This window comes from Gorilla gorilla, chromosome 11, assembly GCF_029281585.2.
Source record: "Gorilla gorilla gorilla isolate KB3781 chromosome 11, NHGRI_mGorGor1-v2.1_pri, whole genome shotgun sequence".
In the NCBI taxonomy this organism is placed as follows: Eukaryota; Metazoa; Chordata; class Mammalia; order Primates; family Hominidae; genus Gorilla; species Gorilla gorilla.
In genome coordinates this window covers 142,543,805-142,568,258 of record NC_073235.2, presented here as the reverse complement: position 1 = coordinate 142,568,258, position 24,454 = coordinate 142,543,805, and the positions used below count along the sequence as shown (strand labels likewise).

Here is a 24,454-nt window from a genome sequence, read left to right as displayed (position 1 = left end):
TATTCCGAATGGGAAGCTGCGGCCCCACTCTCTCCAGGCTGTCTGCGCCGCCCGCTCCCTGTTGGCTAGCACATTGGAGAGGGCAGCCAGGCCCAGGGCAGCTGTGACTGCAGCCGTCTTGCCCTCCCATCTGCTTCAGCAGAGCCCATGCTGGCTTGGAACACAGGACGGACAGCTTCTCCGGGACCCTGGTTCCTGCCCCTGACCTTGGGATGTCACCATCAGCAAATCCCCAAAGGCTCAGATTGACAACTCCTATTAGGATTCCATCTGCTCATGCTTTAATGTTTTTGACCTGGGAGAGATGAAGGCTTGTTTTTCCTGTGTCCACTGTGGGGACATCAGTGGGGAGCTGGCCCCAGCCCAAGCCTGTGTTCTGCATTGCTATTATTTGCAAGTTAATATAATGATTTGAGCCAAAATAAACTCAAGACAGGCTGCAGAAATTCTGCAAGTTATCTAAGCAAGTGTGTGAGGTGCATCTGATCAAGCCCTTACTGAGAAGGGTGGGTGCCCAAATCCTGCCATTTCCCACTCCTGCTTGGGGAAGGAGCCCTTATGGGTCACTGTGGGGATGGAGTGGGACCGGGGGATTTCTGCCAGGGGCTGCTAATGGTGCGAGGGGTCGGGGCTCTGACTTGTCCTGCCAGAGTCCACCGGAGAAAGCTACACTTTCAGTGTTTGAGGGGCAGGATTCTGACCCTAAGGAAGGTGAGACAAGGCAGGAGTCAGGGTTGGGATCCTTCCAGCAGGCGTTCAGGGCCAGGCAGACACGTCCAGTGTGAGGCCAGGTCAGGCATTACTGAGATTCCAGCCATCCAGTGGGTGGGTGAATGGGCTGTCTTTTAAATGGGTGTCCTGTGGAGCCAGGATCATCCAGCCTTTGGGTGAGATGGAGCTGGGCATGTTTTGATCTTTGCTAGGGTTATTAGAATTCCAGACCAAATTACGGCCAATGCCCAGCACCTGATGTGTATTATTGTTTGCTACCCAGGCTAATCTCATGTTTCTACAGTTACTTTCCATTCTCCTCTGTTTCATTGTAGGAATCTCGATAAGCTTTTTAAATTTTTTTCAGGCATAAGTTATTTTCCCATTGATGTTTTGCTGTGCTCATTAGGCTAACTCTTTTTTTTTTTTTTTTGAGTCAGAGTTTCACTCTTGTCACCCAGGCTGGAGTGCAGTGGTGTGCTCTTGGCTCACTGCAACCTCCACCTTCTGGGTTCAAGCGATTCTTCTGCCTCAGCCTCTTGAGTAGCTGGGATTACAGGCATGTGTCACCACACCCAGCTTATTTTGTATTTTTAGTAGAGATGGGGTTTCACCACATTGGTCAGGCTAGTCTCGAACTCCTGATCTCAGGTGATCTGCCCGCCTCAGCCTCCCAAAGTGCTGGGATTACAGGCATGAGGGCTCTTTTTGTATGTTTTATTTAAGTGTCCAACTCAATGGTTCTTAACACATTCAGAGATAAATGCAACTGTCTTCGTCTTTTTGTGCTGCTGTAACAAAGTACCACAGGCTGGATAATTTATAGTGGACAGAACTTTACCAGCTCACAGTTCTGGAGGCTGGAAAGTTCAGTTTCAAGGTGCTGTCAGCCTTGATATCTGGTGAGGGCCCCAGTCTGTGCTTCCAGGATGGTGCCTTGAACACTGTGTCTTCCAGAGGAGAGAAACACTGTTCCTCACATGGCAGAAGAGTGAAAGAGCCAGGAGAGAACTCACTTCTGAAATACCTTTTATTAAGGCGTCACACTCACCCATGAGGGGACATGCTTGTGACCTAATCACCTCTTAAAGGCCCCACCACCCAAACCATTACATTGGCAGTTAATTTTCAACATGAATTGTGGAGCAGACAAACATTCAAAGCATAGCAGCAACCATCACCCATTTCTAGAAAATTGTAAGAAATCCTATGCCCTTTAGTATCGACCTCACTATTTTCCCCTCCCCTCACTAAGCAACTGCTAATCTACTTATGGATATTTCTTTGGGAGTGGATTTTTTTTCGCTTAGCATGATGTTTTCAAGGTTCACCTGTGTCGTGTTAGTACTTCTTTCCTTTCCGTGGCCAAACAGCACTCCATTGTATGGGTATATCACATTTTGTTTATTCATTTATCAGCTGAGAGGCATTGCTCTTTCCACCTTTTGCCTGTTGTAAATAATGCTGCTATGAACATTAATATATGAGTTCCTGCATGGACATGTCCTCATTTCTCTGGGGTATTTACCTAGGAGTGACATTGCTGTGTTATATGGTAATTCTCTGTTTAAGTGTTTGAGGAAGTGTTGTGCTATATTCTAAAGTGGCAGCACCATTGTCCATTTCCACCAGCAATCGTAAAGATTCCCGTCTCTCCACATCCTTGCCAACACTTGCCATCCTTTATAAGTCCTTTTTATTTCTGTAAGATCAGTAGTAATATGTCTCCTTTATATTTCTGATTATAGTAGTTTGAGTCTCTTCTCTTTCTCTCTCTCTCTCTATATTTTTTTTTTTGGTCAGTCTAGCTAAGGGTTTGTAATTTTTGTTGATCTTTGCAAGGAAACTGGTTTTGGTTTCACTGATTTTTTTCTATTATTTTTAAATTTTATATTCCACTAAATCCCAATCTAGTCTGTATTATTTCCTTCCCATTGCTTCCATAGGTTTTATATGTACTTTTTCCAGTGTCTTAAGATGTTAGAAAAATTTGAGATATTACTACTTTTTAAATACAGTCACAGTCATAAATTTCTAAGTACTGTTTTAACTGTTTGAACCCCATTAGTTTTGATATGTTGTGTCTTCATTTTCATTTATCTCAAAGTATTTTTATAATTTACCTTTTGATTTCTTCTTTTACTCTTTAGTCGTTTAAAAGCGTTTTATTTAATTAATACATATTTGCAAGTTTCACAAGTTTTCTCTCCATTCTTGACTTCAATTCCATCAGGATCACAGAATATACTATCATTTCCATGCTTTAAAATTCTTTGAGATTTGTTTATGGCCTAGCATATACTCTCTCCTAAAAAAATGTTCCATGTGCACTCAAGAAGAATGTATGGTTTACTGTTGTTGGGTGTGGTGTTATATTGAAGTCTGCTAGATCTAGTTGGTTTATTGTGCCATTTAAATCTATTTCCTTGTTTATCTTCTACCTAGCTGTTATATCTGTTGTTGGAAACGAGGATACTAAAATATCCAACTATTATTGTTGAATTGTCTAATTTGCCCTTCATTCCTGTCAGTTTTTGCTTTGTGTGTTTTAGTGGTATAGTGTTAGGTGCATATATGTGTATAATTGTTGTACCTTCTTAATGGATTGAGCCTTTTATTGTTACTATTTATCCCTAGAAACACTATTGTTTTAAAGTCTATTTTGTCTGGTATTAGTATAGCCACTCGAACTTTCTTGTGGTGCCGTTTGCATAATATGTCTTTTTCCATCCTTTTCCTTTCAATCTATATCCTTGACCTAAAGTCCGCCCTATGTGGACAGCATGTCATTGCTAGATCTCTTTTTTTCTTTTTGTAATCATCTGACCATCTCTGCCTTTTGAATGAGTTGTTTAATCCATTCAAATTTACTGTTCTAATTAATATGGTTGGATTTATGTCTACCATTTTAATTTTTGTTTTGTATATTTTATGTATTTTTTGTTCTTCATTTTCTCTGTACTGCTTTCTTTTTCATATATATGTGACTATTTTCATATATATGTGACTTTATGTATATGTGACTTTTTTCTAATGTAACATTTACATTTTTAATCTTTTTTTCTATAGTTTTAAATGTTGTTTTCTTAGTGGTTGCCGTAAGTCTTACCATATACATCTTATCAGAATCACCATTAAATTTACAGTAGCTTAATTCCAATTAGATGTAGAAACATTTCTCTCTCTCTCTCTCTTTTTCTTTTTAAGATAGGGTCTCACTCTGTCACGCAGGCTGGAGTGCAGTGGGCTAATTATGGCTCACTGCAGCCTTGACCTTCTGAGCTCAAGCAATCCTCCCACATCAGCCTCCCAAGTAGCTGGGACTACAGGTGTGTGCCATCATGCCCAGCTAATTTTTGTATTTTTTGTGGAGATGATTTTTTGCTATGTTGCCCAGGCTGGTCGTGAACTCCTGGGCTCAAGCGATTGCCTGCCGCAGCCTCCCAAAGTGCTGGGATTATAGGTGAGAGCCACCGTGCTTGGCCAGAACACTACTCATATATATTATATTTTTCCTTTTTTGTGATATTATTTTCATGCAGATTACATCTATAAATGTTACTAACCCAACGATATGCATTGTTGTTATTATCTTATACAATTTTATGTTTCTTAATAAAACTGAGAGGGAAGGAGAGCAAGTATGTATTTATAGCTTTTGTTATATTAACTTCTATTTACTATTTCTGGTACTCTTCATTTGTTCCTATGGATTCAAGTTACTCTCTGGAGTAATTTCTTTATCCCAATACAGCTTTGTTCCCACCCACCTCTTTTGTCCTGTTATTGACAAGTATATTACATTTCCATATGTTATGCACCCCAAAATACATTATATACATACCATTTTATACAATAGCTCTTTTGTTTTTTAAAGAAAGTTATCAGGAAGAATATACAATTACCTTTTAAATCATTTAAGATAAGAAAGGAGAAGTAGCATGCATTTTACTGTCTTTTATAGTTGCATAATTGTATTTACTGGTGCTTTTTTTTTAAAATGTGAATTTGAATTACCAACTGGGGTCACTTGCTTTTAGCCTGAAGAACTTTCTTTAGTATTTCTTGGGTATGCTACCAATAAATTCTTCCAGTTTTACTCATTTGGGAATGTCCTTATTTCATTTTAATTTTTGAAAGATAGCTTTGCTGCATATATGATTTCTGGGTGACAGTTTATTTCCTTGAGAATTTTAAATATATCATCCCATCACCTTCAGTCCTCCATTGTTTCTGATGAGAAGTCAGCTGTTAGTCTTACTGTGGTTCCTCTGTAAGTGAGAAGTGGCTTTTCTTTTGCTTTTTCAAGATTGTCTTATTTTCTTTGACTTTCAGCATTTTTACTATGACGTGTTCATTTGTGGATCTCTTTGTGTTTCTTTTACTTGCAGTTTGTTGAGCTTTTGGATGTATAGATTGATGTTTGTCAATATATTTGGGATTTTTTTGTTATTATTTCTTCGAATCTTTTTTCTGTTCCTCTCTTTCTCTGTCTCTCCTTCCCCATCTCTGCCCTACCCCCAGTTTCTGTTACTCTAATTATGCACATGTTGGTGCACCTAATGGTCTTATACATTTCTCTGAGGGTCTGTTTTACTTCATTCTTTTTTCTCTTTGATCTTCATTTTGCATAATCTCAATAGACCTATCTTCTTCAAACTTGTGATTTTTTTCTTCTCCCAGTTTAAATCTACTGTTGAGACCCTCTACTGAATTTTTTAATATCAGTTTTTATACTTTTCAGAATTTCCATTTGGCTCTTTTATTAAAAAAAAAATTCTATCTATTGATATTCTCTCTTTAATGCAACATTGTTCTTATACCTTTATTTTCTTTTTGCTCATCACCAACCTGGGAGCTAGCCCAGGCTAGGCCAGGTGCATGTGTAATAACCAAGTGGAGTAATGTACACTCCCCAGATCTTGGTAGCTTAGCATGCAGTGTAATATTTGCAGGCACACAGTCTACTGCTGGTCCAGCTGAGGGTCCCAGGCTCTGTCCCCACATGGAAGCTCCTCGTGGCAGGGGCCTGGCCACTGCAGGCTGTGGCTCCTCCGCTCCTGCCTTTGGAGAGCCTCTTCCCATCACTGTGGGAGGAGACAGCTGGAGGGAGAGCTGCAGCTCCTCAGTGCTTTCTCCCAGAAGCCACACGTGCCTCTCCTTTCCATGGCCCTGTGGCCAGGGTTAGCAGCCAGCAGCATAGTCTGCAGAGGCTGGCGCAGAGGGACTCAGTCTCCATGTGCCTGAGGGAAGGAACTGGACACTTGGAATACTGTCTGCATCCACTGCACTGACACTGGGCATCACCATGGTAGGCCCCCAAGTCTGGACACAGCCTTCTTGAATCCCCCTCTTTCTATGTAATGATGAAGCAAGGCTATTCATGCTGAATTCTCCCTGCTCAGGACAGTGCCTCTCTCCTGGTGACTGCCAGCAGGGCAGAGGGTGGTGTCTGTTCTATTGTGGGGAAATACTTTTGCTTAGCATTGCAGTGGGAGTGGGTTTTTACAGCCTGGTGGGGCAGCTGGTGGGCGATCATCCTAGAGATCTTATTGTAAAATCATCTTCACGCCAGCACCACCTCCCTGCTTAGCCTTGATGACTGCACAAGGGGCTTTCCTCACTTCCAGCATGTGCTGCTGTGAACCCGCCTGGTCCTCTGTGTGGCTGCCACCCTCAGTGGGGTTGGGGTCCTGGGTTGGGGCTGTGTGTCCAGCTCTGGGGAGGCTCCCAAAGCAGGGATGGACTCCCAGGCAAACAGCTTGCCCTGGCAAATTGGACAGTAAATGTGACCGGGTACTGGGTGTCCATCCTACCTCAGATGCCCCTGATCCAGGGCTGCTGACCAGGGAGGAACTGGACTATCAGGGAACAGACACAGTGGCAGGAGCCCCTCTGTCGGTTGCCACACCCTGCTGGCCCCACAATCCATGGAGCACCGAGCCTCTGCTGGTCCCCCGGGCTCTGTCCCACCCAGGTCCTGAGCCTCTTTGTTCCTGGCTGCACACAGAGGGGCATTGCCAGGAAGCCCTGGGATGCCTGAGAGGCAGGGTTGTGTGCCATATGGAGGGAGCAGCAGTGTCAGGCCTGTCATGCGTCTGTCATACATGTGTGTTACTCATGGAGTCACAGACTGGGGAGGAGGGCCCTAGAGTTCTTCTTGTCTATCTGCCCCTTCTGCAGCTGAGGATACTGAGGCTCAGCACAGGGGCGTGCACCTCAGAGTGACTCAGGTGAGAGGACGTTGATCCCGGGTACCGGGTATGTTGGTGGGCTCCAGGCATCACCAGCAGCACCTGCTCCTCAGATAAGGCCCCAGCCTGAGGGCAGAGTTGACCTCCCCCAGTCCCACCAGCACTTGGTGGGCCTCCTGCCAGCCCTTGTCACAATCTGCTCATCCAATGGTCCTCCATAGAGTATGAGAAACAGAGCTTGGCTCAATGCCATCTTGCCTGGACCTCAGAGGACCCAGTGGTCCAGACTGGATATTGTGGGCTCCCAGGATAGCAGAGCCACCTCCCACCCTCTTCCAACTGACCCCAAGCTCTTGTTTCAATCCTTCAGGAGACAGGAAGCTCTCTGCCTGCAAGTCTTACAGTTCACGTGCTGGAAAACGCTGATTAAAACCTTCTACTCAGCTGCTGTCTGACACTCAGACCCCAGCCCACAGCCCCTCTTTGGATTGCCAGCACATAGTGCCTGGACCAGGGCAGGCTCTCGGAAATAGTGGTTGAATGATGCACCCAGAAAAACCATCGTGGTCTGTGGTCATGCCCAGCCCTCAGCTCCCTGCAGTTCCTCAGCCTTCCTTCCTGGATGGGTCCCTGCAGGACGGGCCTTCAAGAAGGAGCCCACAGGTGCACACCTGCCACCTTGACTTGGAAGATGTTCCTGAAGTCGCCACCAGATGGAGCACCTGTTGGAGTCTGAAACGTCTCCCGCTCATCCCTATGCTTTGGGTCAACAGTGACTTTAGCATTGACTCAGTAAAGAAGAGGGTGGCCTGTTCCTGGGCCAAACAGGGATCCAAAGACTCACAGATTTCGTTTTTTTCCAATAACCAAGTATCTCACACGCAGAGACAAGTGCGGAAGGTAGACGTCACTCACCTGTGCCCACCACCAAGAACTAACCAGACTCGCAGTTCAGGGAGTACTCTGGCCACCCCTGTGCTATGAGGCTTCGAGGCTTTCCCAGGCGGTGGTGGGGTGACCTCCAAGTGCAGGTGCCCACAGCTGGGCAGTGTCCCCATCCCCTTCTCCGGCTGTCTTGGGACACAGGGATCCGGCCTGAGGGAGCCTTGTGTGTTTTTCCACTTCCTTGGTGCGGGACCTGCAGAAAAAACAAGGCTGAGCACCCGCCTCTGTGCCAGCTGCTGCTGTTCCTTTTGTTTTTGGTTGTTTTTGTTTGTTTGCTGTGGCTTGCCTGGCTGTTTAGGGAGACTATTGGCATTCGCTCCAGGAAATCCTCTCTGGGATGGAAGTACTTATTCACGCAGGCGGCTGGATCGAGGGAAGCACAGTTTCCAGCAACTCTGCTTGGTTATGATTAATGGAGATAAATCTGCCCAAGAGAAGCTAAATTTAGCCAAAAGTTGAGCCCCCTGCTTCCGCACTCCGCCCTCAGGCACAGGCAGAGTGTGTGTTGCTGTTGGCCAGAGCCCAGATAACATCAAGAGGTGGAAAACAATCCCCAGAAATCTGAAAAATGTAGAACAAGGAAAGAAAATGTTCAATCCATCAAAACAAACAGAGATACAATCTCACCCCCCTTGGTTTTTGTACCACTGGGTTTAGGGGAAAAGAAAACAAGAGACTGAATTAGAGAGATATGCATTAAAAACACAAAAAGATTGAAGACAGGAACAGAGTGCTCCCGCACAGGGTCACAGGGCTTGAGAGACCCTGGACCCTCAAGTGCAAGGCTCTGGTGGGGCAGGGCAGTGGGCAGGAGGGAGGCCGGGTTCCCCAGGGTCCACGCCAGGTGTCCCTCAGCCCTGGCTTCCCTCCCTCCACGCGTTGCGTGCTCACCTTTTTCTCTTCCCGACCCTGGCTGTTTCGATAATCTTCAGGCTTTGAGAGTGAATTCATTACTCCTGTCGTTTATCCCACAAAGATGTACTGTGCTGGGCACAGGCAGGGCCTGGGCCTGCAAAGAGGAATAAGATGGTCCCTGATCCCCAGGACTCGAGATTGCTGGGAGGGCGGCCCAGATGGAGGTGGGAAAGCTGGAGGTGGCGTCTGGGCTGCCCTCTGGGTCTCCAAGCAGGTTCTGGGGTTGCAGGGCTCTGTGAGCTAGGGGAACCCTGCTGGCATGCTGCTCGTTAAGATCATGCTTCTGGTGGCTTCATGTCTGGTTGGAATGCTGGGGGGCGGGCACTGGGAAGCATTAGAGCCCACGATTTGGGCCTTTCTTGTTTTGATTTCGGGTAGTACACCCTTAGGAAACACTTTGGGGGCCACAAGCACCCTACAGATGAAGTATTTTATTATTTTTAATAACTGATCATGAATTCAGGGACCATGAACCGTCCGCCTGAAGAGTCAGTATTGCAGAAAGTTTGAAGCATTGAACTCACATTTCAGGAGTGCTGGGTCACTGTGATGGGCTCTGGGGAGTGACCGGTGAGTAGCAGAGGGGCACAGTGAGAGGTGACGAGTTCCTGAAGTTCCCTCTCCCCAGGGGCACTTGGGGCCTCTTGGTGGGTGCTCCAGTAGGGCCCTGGGGGGACACACTGATGTCCCCTTGCTGGTGGGGTGGAAATTGTCCCTTCAGGGTGTGCAGGGCAGATGCATCCCTCTCTTAATAAATGGTGATGTGGCAAAGCTCCAGGGTGAGGCACTGAGGGGTGCTGACTTCTAGGAGGATTTGTGTTTGGAGAGTTCAGAGCTAGGCCTGAAAAAATCTGCTGTCACTCCAAGACATTGCACCTATGCCAGGAGTTGCGGCTCCCTGAGAGCTGGTGTCTGACCCAGCAGGTCACCTAACCCCCAGGGGACCACAGGTGGGGGGTGCAGGAGCAGCAGGGGCCCCCAGCTCATGGCCCCACTCCTGGAAATCAGTGCATGGGGTGGGGGGCTGGGGCTGCTCTTCTCTTGTGTTTATCACATCACAGCTGCCTTTAAAATAGAGGAAAATGTCTCCTCCAAGCAGGAAGAGTAACTTTCCACTGATTGGCCGTTCTCTCTGCTCTCTCCCTTTGCACAAGCTCTGCCTGTAGGTTTCAATGAGTTCTCTGTTCCTGAACAAAAATGCAGCTCAGAGTGACCTTCCTTTCTCTTGTAGAAAGTTTAATCTTTTTACACATTTATGGTAGGCAGAATTCTAAAGTGGCCCAAAGATTTCCACCCCCTATTGTACCTGCCTTGGGTGATTTCCTCCCCTGGGATGTGGCAGACCCTGTGTGATACATGACATGGCAGTGAAGATTTTTCACAAATGTAATTAAAGTCACTAATCAGCTGGCTTCGAGTTCACCAAGAGGGCAACTATTTGGGTGCTGATTGAAATCGCCTGAGCCCTTCACATCTGATTTGAGGGGTGAGAGACGGGAAAGGAGGGACTCAGGGTCAGAGACTTGTGCTCCTGCAGCCTGGAGGAAGCTGCGCTGTGGCCTGCAATAAAAGAAAAACTTCAGCCAAATTAAATTTAAAAGAGTTTAATTGAGCAATGAACAATTTGCGGATCGGGCGGCCCCCAGAATCACAGCAGATTCACAGAGACTCCCGCGCAGCCACGTGGTGGAAGATTTATAGACAAAAAAAGGGAAATGACGTACAGAAATTTGTAGTGAGGTGCGGAACGGCTGGACTGGTTGTAGCTCGTTGTTTGCATTATTTGAACACAGTTTGAATACTCAGCAGTCTATGAAGTGTGGCCGCTGGGATTGGCCAAGACTCAGCTATTGTTACAGGGAGGCATATACTCCTAAATTAAGTTTTCAATCTTGTCTGACTTTTTTTTTTTTTTTTTGAGATGGAGTCTTGCTCTGTCGCCCAGGCTGGAGTGCAGTGCAGTGGCGCGATCTTGGCTCACTGCAACCTTTGCCTCCCAGGTTCACACCATTCTCCTGCCTCAGCCTCCCGAGTAGCTGGGACTACAGGCACCTGCCACCACGCCCGGCTAATTTTTGTATTTTTTGGTAGAGACGGGGTTTCACCGTGTTAGGCAGGATGCTCTCCATCTTTTGACCTCGTGATCTGCCCGTCTCGGCCTCCCAAAGTGCTGGGATTACGGGCCTGAGCCACTGCATCCAGCCTCTTGTCTGACTTTTAAGCCAGGTTACAGTTCATTCACAAGGACTCAAATATAGAAGTACGGAGTCCATCACAGGCCATATTTAGTTTGCTTTAACACCTGGCGAAGGAGACCATGAGCCGAGAAGCTGCAGGCAGCCTCCACAGATCAGAAGCAGCCCCAGCTGACAGCAAGCAAGAAACGGGACCTCAGTCAAACAGACGCAAGGCAACAAATGACCAACATCCCTAATGAGACGGACAGGGATTCTGCCCCAAACCTCCTCACAGAAGGCAGCCCTGCCACATCTTGATTTTGGCCTTGTGAGACCCTAAACAGAGAGCCCGGCCATGTGGTGCAGAATTTCTGACCCATAACACTGTGAGCTAATGAGTGTTGATTAAGATGCTAAGCATGTGACCATTTATCACTCGGTAATGGGTGACTGTTACAAAAAGCAATGCAAATCTATGGCACCCAAATTAGAAAAATCAGACAGGAAAAAAAAGAAAGAAAGAAAGTGCAAACCACTAGTAATGAACCATCTAGACATGACTATTGTTAATATTTTGCTGAATGGTCCTCCAAATATGTCGTATGTTTAATTTTCTCTCCCCCACTATGTATCACAGAATTATGGAGCTACAGTTGACATGAATAAACTGCATGTTTTAGCATTGTACAGTTTGGTAAATTTGCTGTGTGTTTACACCCACGCAGCCTTCACTGCACAGGATGACGACCATGTCCACCACCCCAGGAAGTCTCCTCACACTGCTCTGAAGTCTCTTTCTCCCACCCTGTCCATCTTTCTGTCACTATCCATTAGGTCGCACATCCAAGAATTGTATATCAGTGCAGTCACACAGCATGCACGCCTTTATCTGTTAGTCTTAAAAATCTTTGTGTTTCATTGTGGATGGTTTCTATTGCTGCCTTTAGGTGCAGTAATCTTTTCACCTGCAACCTTAAATCTTCTGTGGATCCCGTTCTGTGTACTTTTCATATCAAACATTGCAGTTTTCATCTCTAGAATTTTGATTTTGGGCCTTTTTAGTGTCTTTAATGCTCTATATAATGGAACCATCTTTCCCCTCACCCCTTGGACATATGGAGCTGTAAACAAAATATAAAATTCTAAGCCCCCCACCTGACGAATGGACCCTCCCTCCCCTTGGCCAGTGGAATTCTCAAGTTAACCTGAAAAATTAGTTCAGGCTGTGGTGGGAAGGTGGGGGTCAGGCATGCCTCCTTCTACCCTCCTCCCGTTTTAATTCAGGCACAGCTGACCAGCATTAACATTAAAACAGAGACCTTCAGATTTCAGATCTTAAGACGAAACAGACTCTGTAGCAGTAAGATACCAAATTCCAGCCCGACTCTAGTATAGCATCACTCGACAGATTGCAGGCCCTGGAAGAAATGGAAGTATTTTACCCCAAAATATATTTCTTTGACATATTTTGAAACGGCCCTGCAAAGCTGTCTCGTGGGGAAAGTCTACATTCTGTAGAGAATCCTCATTCTTTTCTAGGTCTTTTCCCTGATCGGGGAGAAACCCAACAGGCTGGCACCGTTTTAGGTCTGCTAAGAGCTCTGAAGCCTGCTACCTGGAGGCTTCATCTGCATGACACAACCTTGGTCTCCACAACCCCTTATCCTAACCCAGACATTCCTTTTGATTGATTCCAGGTCTTTAGCTAATGACTCTCAACCAATTGCCAGTCAGAAAATCTTTGAATCTGCCCCTGCTTCCAGTTATCCCTCCTTTCCAGACCAAATCAGTGTACATCTTACATGTGTTAATTGATGTCTTATGTCTCCCTAAAATGTATAAAACTGAGCTGAGACCCGACCACCTTGGGTGCATGTTCTCAGGCTCTCAAGGTGCCATGTCACCAGCCATTGGTCACTCATATTTAGCTCAGAAAAAAATCTTTTCACAACTTACAGAGTTAGAATCTTCTTGTCAACAGAGCAATGTCATACAACTACCTCAGTGTCCTTGAATCCCGAGCCCATGACTCGTGCCCACTAAGGTCAGGTTCCATTGACTTTTCTCATCATGAGAGATCACATTTTCCTTCTTCCTGACAGGACTGGGCATTTTTAATTGGATCCAGACATAATGAATCTTACCTTGTTGGGTGCTAGGTATTTTTGCATTCCTATAAATACTGGTTTGTTCACACATGCTCTGATCTCTGCACTACCGAACCCTTGAGTGGGTCCCTTCATGGAACCTGGCGTTGAACTCTGTGCAGCTCTCTCCTCCGTCATAATACAGCCCCCTCCTCAGATGTTAGACTCTGCCTTCTCAACCTAGGGAGTCCTGCAGGCTGGGTCCTCTCCAGGCAGTAAGCAGGGCCGTGACGGGGCTCAGCTCATCTTTGTTTTCTATTTCTCAAGCATAACGTCCTTGATTTCCTCATATCCAGAGTCCTGAAAAGTGTTCTTTCCTATATTGTGTCTATTTTTTTGTTGTTGATTCGGACAGACGGGTAACTCAGGTTCCTGTTATCCCATCTCAGCCACAGCAGAAATATTGACATATGTTTTGAAAGAGGTAGACTCATACCAGGCTTCATGTTTTGAAACCTGACCACGATGCCTGGAAATTCAGTTTTTGCTCTTCTAAGGGTTATAAGGTCAAATCAACAAACCCGTGTTCTCGGCAAAGCTCCGTTCCTCACCTGTGACCAGGAGTGAGGCAGGAAGTTGCCTGCACTGAGTGTGAGAAGTGGCTCCGGCTCTGATAATGGCGGTCCCAGATGGTAAGACGAGTTCCTTGCATGGGGGCGCAGACCAGGACTGGCCTGGGGAGCCCTCCGGAGTCCCAGCTGCTATCACAGCAGAGGTGTCCCCAGGGGCTTTTATTTCCAACAACACTTCAGTTTTCCTCTCACATTTATTCTTACAGGTGAGCTCCAAGATCTCCAAAATGCTTTTCCAACTCCAGGAAGAATCCTCCTCCTAGGATTGACAAGGGGTCACACTCTCTGCTTATAGTGAGCCTAAAGCCTCCCCACCCTTCCCTGCCTCCTCCGCAGGGCTGCCCTGTCATCCACACTCTAGGCGTTGCTGCCCAGCCCCTCCTCAGCCCTGCACCGACCTATGTCCTGATCTGTCTCTCTCTCTTTTTTCTTTTCTTTTCTTTTTTTTTTTTTTTTGAGCTGAAGTCTCGCTCTGTTGCCCAAGCTGGAGTGCAGTGGCATGATCTCGGCTCACTGCAACCTCCACTTCCTGGGTTCAAGTGATTCTCCTGCATCAGCCTCCTGAGTAACTGGGATTACAGGCGCCCACCACCACGCTTGGCTAATTTTTGTATTTTTAGTAGAGACAGGGTTTCCCCATGTTGGCCAGGCTGGTCTCGAACTCCTGACCTCAGGTGATCTGCCTGCCTTGGCCTCCCAGAGTGCTGGGATTACAGGCGTGAGCCACCGCACCTGGCTGCTCTGTCTCTTGAATGGGATGATCGCGTGCCTCAGACCTGCACACACCTGGCCCTGGCTGTGCCCACTGGGGACAGCCCTTCTCAGCGAGGGATGCTTACCCTTTCACTCCATGAAGAGTCCTTGTACTCTGAGCAGTGTGAAGCAGTCAGCAGATCAAACCCAGGCAGAACAGTTTTCAGAGATGGGAAAGTGAGTGGGATTTGGGGGGCAGAGGTCCTAGAATCAACGTCATTAACTTAGTGGGTGGTGAGTTAAAAAGGCACCCCATGGGCTTACCACAACTTCGTTTCGTATAACCTGTGCAACAACCCTCATCTGTGTTCTGGACAAGGGTGTCAGGGGATGAAGGGCTAAATATCAGAGGCACACAGCTGGGAAGCATCAGACCTGAGATTCGGTCCTGGGCTGTCAACCACCCTCTGTAGGGTGGGACTTTGGGCCTCAGTTTCCCCATCTCTAAATGTAAGCCTGCCCTGGAGGGCAGCCGTAGAGGATTCACTGGGATGGACCAGAGATGGTGTGGCATTTATGTGGACTCTGTTTTGTGAGTTGCAGATGCCACAAAAACCAGTGACCACACCTGGGGATGGGTTTGTACATTCCTGCCTCCACTGGGGATCATCCAGGCCACTGAAGTGACCCAGGTCCACGAGGTCCAGCAGCATTTCCTTCAACACAACAGCCTCCAATCCTTGCTGCTTCCCACCGTGGGCAGCAGCCAGTTCTCTTCCTGCATCCCCCGCCTCTTGCTACAACCTTGGCTTCTCCAGCAGTGTTAATGACCTCCATCAACGGGAGACTTGAGACTCACTGCCATAGACAGAACCCAGACAAGAGGCTGGCATGGAAGCTAGGACAGTCGTGGTCCTCAGGGAACATGCCGGCAAGGGGAGCAAGTGGGCCCAAGGTGGGCTCCATGGATCACAGGGTGAGGGGCTGCGCAGGAGGCCTGGAGAGCCGCACTCGGGCGTGGGCAGGTCTGAGAGCTCAGGGGCCTTCCCCTGGTTCCCCTGTTCATTCTCTTATTCCCCAAATCCTTGATGAGCGACTGTTAAGTGCTAGGCAAGAGGGGTCAGTAGGGAAGAGAGAAACCTCTGCCCCTGAGACCTTGCGTTGCAGAGGGTCATGCAGACGGAACACAGGAGCGCATAGGAAATAAAATGACTCTAGAACTGAGTGCTGTGAAGCAGGAAGGAGGGCAGTGGGGCGGGGAGGCAGGCAGGGAGCACACCGTGCAGCTGCAGCGGCCAGGAGAGGCCACTGACAGGGGACCCGAGTCCGAATCCAAATGGCGGGGAGGAGGCAGCTGCACACGGCTGTGGGAAAAGCCTTCTGGGCAGAGGGGGGAGCAATGCGAAGAGTCCGGAGTGAGACCAAGATGGTGATGGGACAGGAGGAAGTTCTGTGGCCAGACGGGAGGGCCCAGGCAGAGGCAGGTGGGTCGGCAGGAGGGAGCAGAGACCTGAGGCTCAGGGTGGTTGGAGGCCCTGGGGGCTCTGTGAGCAGCGAGGTCTCATGCTGTCGTTCACGGTTTTAAAAGTTCGCTGTGGCTGCAAGGTTACCAGGGGAGACGAGGCAGAGAGAGGGGCACCCTCACATACCTGATGCAACAGAGGGGACGGGTGCTTTGTTCTGACACTGTTTCCCAAACTCTTTTGTAATGAAAATGAAGTGAGTTGAACATATTAGTCTCATAACTAGAGTGAACCTGTCTCATGGCCACAGAAGAAACCTCGCTTTTACATCTCTCCAGGTTCCGGACAGCGCATTGAAAACCCTCTCTGAAGTTCCTGCCGCTGACCTAGACAGCCGGCCACACCCAAAGCCACCCCCACACACGGCACCTGCTGTGGTCCCACCATCCTTTCCCTGTGCTGTCCAGAACAGAAGGAAACAGCACACCCAGGAAATCTTCCAAATGAGCTTCATTTATAACTCACTGTGCTAAAAACTGGAATTCTCTCCAGCTTCAATTCGAGCAATTGTGTAATCACTTAACTACAGCAGTGAAATCAAATGAGAGAAAATTCAATATTAGCTCTTAAGAGAGATGGAAATTGGGTTTCTGGATCAATAGGAGACACTCTAAATCACAGTGACAAAAATATTCTACTTGCACTGTCTGGAAATCAAATAAGATGTGACAATTTAGTAATAAGATTCACACATTATATAATATACATTTATAAAACACTGTCCTAAAAATCATCATCTTATTAAGTCTCCATTTGAGATATTGTGTAATCACTTACATAATAGGAATAGAACTAAAAGAGAAAAAAATCAAATTTAGAAGTCAAAATTCTGGCTGTGTTTCTGGGTTATTTTAGTGAGTTTATTAGCAATAATAAAGATACCGTAATTACGCTAGTTATAAATAGGATAAAATGTAAGTAACTCACATAAGTTATTTAAATACTCTGAAGTTATAGAACATTATGTCGGAATTAGAATATGAGCAGTTTCCACTTTAGCCATTGAATAGTCACTTAATAGCAATAAAATTAAAAAAGAAAAAAAAAAACAGCCGGGGGCGGTGGCTCACGCCTGTAATCCCAGCACTTTGGGAGGCTGAGGCGGGCGGATCACAAGGTCAGGAGATCGAGACCATCCTGGCTAACACCGTGAGACCCCTTCTCTACTAAAAAAAAATACAAAAAAATCAGCTGGGCGTGGTGGCGGGCGCCTGTAGTCCCAGCTGCTCCGGAGACTGAGGCAGGAGAATGGCGTGAACCCGGGAGGCGGAGCTTGCAGTGAGCCGAGATCCGGCCACTGCACTCCAGCCTGGGCGACAGAGCAAGACTCCGTCTCAAAAACAACAAACAAACAAACAAACAAACAAACAAAAACAGGCTGGGTGCGGCAGTTGCTCCCTCCTGTAATCCCAGCACTTTGGGAGGCTGAGATGAGAGGATCCCTTGAACCCAGGAGTTAGAGACCAGCCTGGGCAACACAGCAAGACCTCATCTTTCCAAAAACATTTTTAAAAATTAGCTGTGTGTAGTGTTGAACACCTGTCGTCCCAGCTACTCAGGAGGCAGAGGTGGGAGGATTGCTTGAGCTCAGGAAGTCGAAGGCTGCAGTGAGCCGTGATTGTGCCACTGTGCTCCAACCTGGGAAGCAGAGCAAGACCCTATCTCAAAAAAAAAAAAAAGAAAAAAAAATACAAGAGGAAAAATAAGAATTATTTAGAGAGCAAAGCGTCTTGCCATAGTTCTGGATCTTAGAAGTGGGTATGCTGGAAGTGGGGTCACTGGAAGGTGACTCACCTCTGCTGAGACACATTTCTCTGCTCCCCAGTGGAGGAGGTTCTGGGCCAAGGACATCCTTTCGGGGAGAAACTCGTGGTGGGTGTCTTCCCCGTCTTCTGGAATCGGGGGAAGGATAGAGTCTTCTTCCCAAGAGCTGCCCGCTGGGGACTCTCAGGACGCTCTGATATCTGACAAGAGAGGATGGAGCTGGGTCAGTGGCACCCCTTTCCTGCAGGACAGTTGGATCAGAGCAGCCCAGGGCAACCCCCAGTCCCATGGGAGGCATTGGATCAGGGCAGCCCAGAGACACCCCGGTCCTGTGGGAGGGTTGGGTCAGGGCAGCCTAGCCGAGGGGCATGGGAGCTGAGGCTTGCCATCTGGTGCAGGCTCTGAGTAGGGCTTGGGGGGGTCTGGTGGAGGCTCTTGTTCTTGGGCCTGATCCTGGGAGGGGCTACACCTTGAGCCCTGGGCCCTGACCCCCCACCCACTGGGGCCTGGTGCTCCTGCTCCTCTGGGTCCTATCATCCCCATGGTTCTCTGCTGAAAGCCCCACAGCAGCATCAGGGATGTGAGGATGCCTCAGGAGCCCCTCGATCCTTCCTCCATAATGTATCTCAGAGCGCATTCTCTTTCTTAGGCTGTGCAGGTGTGTCTCAGCCCAAAGTGCTCTCAACTCATTCGCATGAGCTTTTCTCGCAGGGAAAGTAATCTGCCTTCCATGATGGCCAGGGATTCTCTCTAGGGTTTCTGGAGGATTTGGATGGCATGTTATGCATCCAGCTTTTCCCAGTGCGGTGATCTTGCCATGTGCCCTGGAGAGTCCCCTCTGTCCTCACAGGGCAGACGCTCTCCATCAGTATCTGCCAAATGCTCTTTTCCTTGGTGCAGGTCGGGGGTCGGGGAGGGGGATGGGGGGATGGGAGGATGGGTTTTCCTTGGTTCAGGTCGGGGATGGGGAGGGGGATGGGGGGATGGGGACATGAGGCTTCACGGGAGCTGAGCCTCTCCCTTCTGACAGTGATTTTCTGAGTGTGGCAAAGCAGTCCGAAGCATGGGGATTTCTCATGTGATCTTCTAAGGACGTCGATTTTATTTTCTATAGTTAATTCCTTCTTCCTCGAGAGTTTCAAATCAGTATTTAGCTCAGCTGCACCAACTGTGTCTTCGGAACTCCTTTTGATTTATCTTCCACGTGGTCTCTGTTCCCATGAATTTGTTCCGTGCCATCCTGAGCTCCCGTCCCCAGCCCACGAGGTCCCCTCTGTCTCTCGTCTTCCCTCGGTGTGCACCCAGGGCTTGCTCTGTCCGCTTTAGAGGTTCCAGTGTTGTCTCCACCACACAGCACATTTACTCTCTCTCCCCTCCGCTCCTTCAGCCCCCCAGGGAAGCAGCTTCAGGCTTCCCTGAAGAGGGGGATTTTCTCCTAAAGGGACGGGCAGAGCTGCCTGGAACTGTTCCTCATTCTTGTGACCGATCTTCAAGGATGCTATGGTGTCAGCTACTTGATTCTCATGGGTCTGGCCACATTGGATCTTTCCGGAAATGTCAGCCATCAGTGCGGGTTGCCCTAAATGTTGAGAATTGTCTTCTCATTTTCCTTTGTGGAAGGGATCCATTTTATGCCCAAGGGGCGAGCTGGACCTTTCTGGCTCCTGGATGAAAGCCTCCAGTTTTCATAGTTTGATGCTGGCTTCTCTAACCTGGGTGTGATGAGCTAGGGAGCAGGGCCTGGCTGGGCCGAGTTGTCCCTCCAGGCGAGCCTCAGGTAAGCACAGCAAGGGTGAGATGGCGGGATTCTGGGTGTATTTGAAGGTAGGGCATCAGGATCTCTGGGTGGATTGGATCAGAGATGTGAGAGAAGGATGCTGACTCCAGGATGCTCTATCGGAGTGACTGGTGTCCCAGTTAAGGCTGCGTGTCCAGGATTCTCCGTCGGAGTGACAGGTGTACCGGGTGAGCCTGCGTGTCCAGGATTCTCCATCGGAGTGACAGGTGTCCCGGGTGAGGCTGCCTGTCCAGGATTCTCCATCGGAGTGACAGGTGTCCCGGGTGAGGCTGCATGTCCAGGATTCTCCATCGGAGTGACAGGTGTCCCGGGTGAGTCTGCCTGTCCAGGATTCTCCATCGGAGTGACAGGTGTCCCGGGTGAGGCTGCCTGTCCAGGATTCTCCATCGGAGTGACAGGTGTCCCGGGTGAGGCTGCGTGTCCAGGATTCTCCATCGGAGTGACAGGTGTCCCGGGTGAGGCTGCCTGTCCAGGATTCTCCATCGGAGTGACAGGTGCCCCGGGTGAGGCTGCATGTCCAGGATTCTCCATCGGAGTGACAGGTGTCCTGGGTGAGGCTGCGTGTCCAGGATTCTCCATCGGAGTGACAGGTGTCCCGGGTGAGGCTGCGTGCTGCCCTGAAGGTGATGCATAGCCTGCACGTGTGTTTTCAGTGAGCCTGGGCTGCTCAGAGGCATGTCGTCTTTCCTCCAGAAAGGCGGACACTCCATGGCCTGTTTGCCTCTGTGTGAACCTAGTCAGATCTCACCAGCAAACAGACCAACAATCGCCATTAACAATGCCATCCCCGGTGCCCTCAGGTCCCTTGGCAGCACGGCCAACACCCGGCAGCACACTCCCAGGACCAGGGTGACCCTGAGCATCGCGGGCTCCGTGACCCTCCTAGGTCCTGAGGCCCCATGGACCGATGGTTTCCCACAGCACAGTGGAGGTCCAGGTGTCAGAGACAGGGAGGGGCTGGACAGGCCTGAGGTGGACTCTGCACATCTGGGGTACCCAGGAAAGGCCAGAGCCTCAGACGACCCTGGCGATGGACAACCTGTGTTGGGGGTTGAGGGGGTGAAGGTGGAGGATGGCTGCACCCCACTGCTATGGAGGCAGGGGCCCCTGATCAGAGCAACCAGTTGGGTCTGGGGCTGGTACAAGTGGCCTGAGTTTGGGACCAACTTAAGTCCCCAGGACAGAACACGGCCCAGACTGGAGGGCATAAATTGAGGACGAGGGCCTTCCAGGGAGCCCTGAGGTCCTGGAGAGCAGCTTTGGAGCAGCAGGGGCCTGTGTGTACACAAGTGTGTGCCTGCGAGTGTGGGTGTGTGTGTGTGTGGTATGTGTGAGGAGGGATGTGTGTATGATGTGGTATGTAGAGATGTGTGTGTTTGGTCAGCATCTAAGTGTGTGGTGTGTGTATGTGTGCATATGGTATATGTATGCATGTGTGCAGTGAACATGTAGGTTCCTGTGTGTGCATGTGTAGGTATACGTGTGGTGTGTGTAGGTATATGTATGTGTACATATGCGTATGGTGTGTTGTGCTTGTGTGTGGTGTGTAGGTATGTGTAATGCATGTGTGTGGTATGTATATGTATTATGTGTGAATGTGTGTGTAGGTGTGTGTGATATGTGTAGTGTGTAGGTTATGTATGTGTGTGGTGTATATGAATGTGTTGTGTATGGTGCGTATGTGTGTATGGCTGGTGTGTGTGTATGTATGTGGTGTATGTAGGTGTGTACATGCAATGTGCATGGTGTGTGTCATGTGTGCATGTGTGTGGTGTGTGTATGCATGTAATACGTCTGGTGTGTGTGTGATGTGTGTTGTGGGTGTGTAAGTGTATGTGTGGATGTGGTGTGTGCAAGTGTGTATGTGCAATGTGTGTGGTGTGTGTCCTGTGTGCATGTAGATGTGTGTGATGTGTCTGGTGTGTGTGGAGGTGTATGTGGGTGGTGTGTGTGGGTGGTGTGTGTGATGTGTGTACTGGTGTGTTCGTGTGATGTGTGTGGTGTGTGTGTGATGTATGTAGTGTGTGTGTATGTGGTGTCTATGATGTATGTAGGTGTGTGATGTGTGTGGTGTATGTGTGATGTGTGTGGTATATGTGATGTATGTGGTATGTGCGTCTGTGTGGTGTGTATGATGTATGCAGGTTTGTGTGTATGTGGTATGTGTGGTGTGTGGTGTTTATAATGTATGTGGTGTGTATATATGTGTGGTGTGTATGTGTGTGCATATATGATATATGTGGTGTATGTATGATGTATGTAGTTGTATGTGATATGTGTGATGTATGTGGTATATGTGATGTATGTGGTGTGTGTGCATCTGTGTGGTGTGTATGATGTATTGTGTGTGGTATGTGTGCTGTTTGTGTGCATGTGTGGTGTTTGTGTGTGCATGGTGTGTATGATGTATATGTTGTGTATATATGTGGTGTGTATGTGTAGTGTGCTGTGTGTATATGTGATGTCTGTATGTGTGGTGTGTATGATGTATGTAGGTGTATATGTGGTGTGTATGGGTGGTGTGTATGTGTGATGTTTGTGTATGTGTGATGTGTACAGTGGGTAAGTGATGTGTGTGTATATGTGTGGTGCATAGGATATATGTAGGTGTATGTGTGTATGTGGTATGTGTGATGTGTATATGTGGTGTGTATGTGTGATATGTGTGGTGGGTGTGTATGTGATGGTGTGTATACTGTATGTGGTGTGTATATGTGTGGTGTGTGTAGTGTGCTGTGCTTGTGGTGTGTAGGGGTGGTGTGTGTGTATGTGTGATGTGTGTGTATGTGGTGTATGTGGTATGTGTGATGTGTGTTTATGTGGTGTATGTGGTATATGTGATGTACGTGGTGTGTGTGCATGTGTGGTGTGTATGATATATGTAGGTGTATGTGTGTATGTGGTGTGTATGCGTGATGTGGTATGTATATGTGTGATGTGTGTGTATATGTGTGGTGCATATGATGTATGTGAGTGCATGTGTGTATGTGGTATGTGTGATGTGTGTGGTGGGTGTGTGGTGTGTGTATATGTGTGGTGCATATGATGTATGTAGGTGTGTGTGTATGTGGTATGTGTGATGTGTGTGGTGGGTGTGTATCTGTGTGTTGTGTCTGATGTATATGTGAGTATGTGCAATGTGTGTGGTGGGTGTGTATATGTGTGGTGCATATGATGTATGTAGGAGTGTGTGTATGTGGTTTGTGTGGTGTGTGTAAGTGATGGGTATGTAGTATGTATGAGTGGCGTGTGTGTTGGTTGTGTATGTGTGATGTGTGTGGTGGATGTGTGTGATGTGTGTGGTGGGTGTGTATCTGTGATGTGTATAATGTATGTAGGTGTATGTGTCGTGTGTATGTGTGATGTGTATGTGTTATGTGTGTGGTGGGTGTGTATGTGTGATGTGTGTGGTGGGTGTGTAATGTCTGTGTATATGTGTGGTGCATATGTATGTAGGTGTGTGTGCATGTGGTATGTGTGATGTGTGTGGTGGGTGTGTGATGTCTGTGTATATGTGTGCATATGTATGTAGGTGTGTGTGCATGTGGTATGTGTGATGTGTGGTGGGTATCTATGTGATGTGTGTGATGTATGTAGGTGTATTTGTGTATGTGGTGTGTATGTGTGATGTGTGTATGTGGTGTGTGTGTGTGATGTGTGTGGTGGGTGTGTATCTGTGTGATGTGTGTGATGTATGTAGGTGTATGTTGTGTATATGTGTGATGTGTGTGGTGGGTGTGCTTATGTGTGGTGCGTATGATGTATGTAGGATGTGTATGTATATGTGTATGTGGTATGTGTGGTGTGTGTGTTGGTTGTGTATGTGTGATGTGTGTGATGTATGTAGGTGTATGTGTCGTGGGTATGTGTGATGTTTGTATCTGGTGAGTATGTGTGATGTGATGTGTGTATCTGGTGAGTATGTGTGATGTGTGTATATGTGTGGTGCATATGATATATGTAGGTGTGTGTCTATGTGGTATGTGTGATGTGTGTATATGTGTGGTGCATATGATATATGTAGGTGTGTGTCTATGTGGTATGTGTGATGTGTGTGGTAGGTGTGTATCTGTGTGATGTGTGTGATGTATGTAGGTGTGTCATGTGTGTATGTGTGGTGTGTATCTGTGTGGTGTGTGTGATGTGTGTGGTATGTGTGATGTGTGTGTGGTGTGTAGGCCTGATGCATGTGGTGTGTATCTGTGTGTATCTATGTGGTGTGTGGTGTGTAGGCCTGATGCATGTGTGTGTATCTATGTGGTGTGTGTGTATGTGGTGTGTAGGTGTGATGTGTGTGTTGTGTATCTGTGATGTGTGTGTATGTGGTGTGTAGGCATGATGTGTGTGGTATCTGTGTGTGATGTGTGTGGTGTGTAGGTGTGATGTGTTTGGTGTGTATCTGTGTGATGTGTGTGGTGTGTGTAATGTATGTAGGTGTATGTGTGTATGTTGTATGTAGGTGTGATGTGTGTCGTGTGCATCTGTGTTGTGTGTGGTGTATCTGTGTGATGTGTGGTGTGTGTGTATGTGTAATGTGTGACGTGTGGTGTTTGATGTGTGTGGTATGTGTGACGTGTGTGGTGTGTGATGTGTGTGGTGTGTGTGTGATGTGTGTGGTGTGTATCTGTGTGATGTGTGTGGTGTGTGTATCTGTGGTGTGTGATGTGTGTGGTATGTGATGTGTGTGGTATGTATCTGTGTGATGCATGTGGTGTGTGTGGTGTGATGTGTGTGGTGTGTATCTGTGTGTGGCGTGTATCTGTGTGGTGTGTGTATATCTGTGTGGTGTGTGATGTGTGTGGTGTGTGTGTGATGTGTGTGGTGTGTATCTGTGTGATGTGTGTGGTGTGTGTGGTGTGTATCTGTGTGTGGCGTGTGTGTATCTGTGTGGTGTGTGTGTATATCTGTGTGGTGTGTGATGTGTGTGGTGTGTGTGATGTTTGTGTGTTGGGGTGCAAGGGCTCCCCCGTGTTCTGGATCCACACAACTAAGGAGAGTGGGCTTCAAACCTTTAC

General features: G+C 47.9%; 1 protein-coding gene across 1 annotated transcript in view; it reads left to right on the top strand.

Moving 5' to 3' along the window:
• The window catches only part of NDUFA10 (NADH:ubiquinone oxidoreductase subunit A10), a 146,138-nt gene extending 134,509 nt beyond the window's left edge, over positions 1-11,629 (top strand). The window contains exon 11 of the mRNA XM_055379013.2: positions 7,276-11,629. The gene's annotated coding sequence lies outside the window, so the exon portion shown is untranslated. The remainder of the gene's footprint in view (positions 1-7,275) is intronic.
• The last annotated feature ends 12,825 nt before the right edge of the window (positions 11,630-24,454 follow it).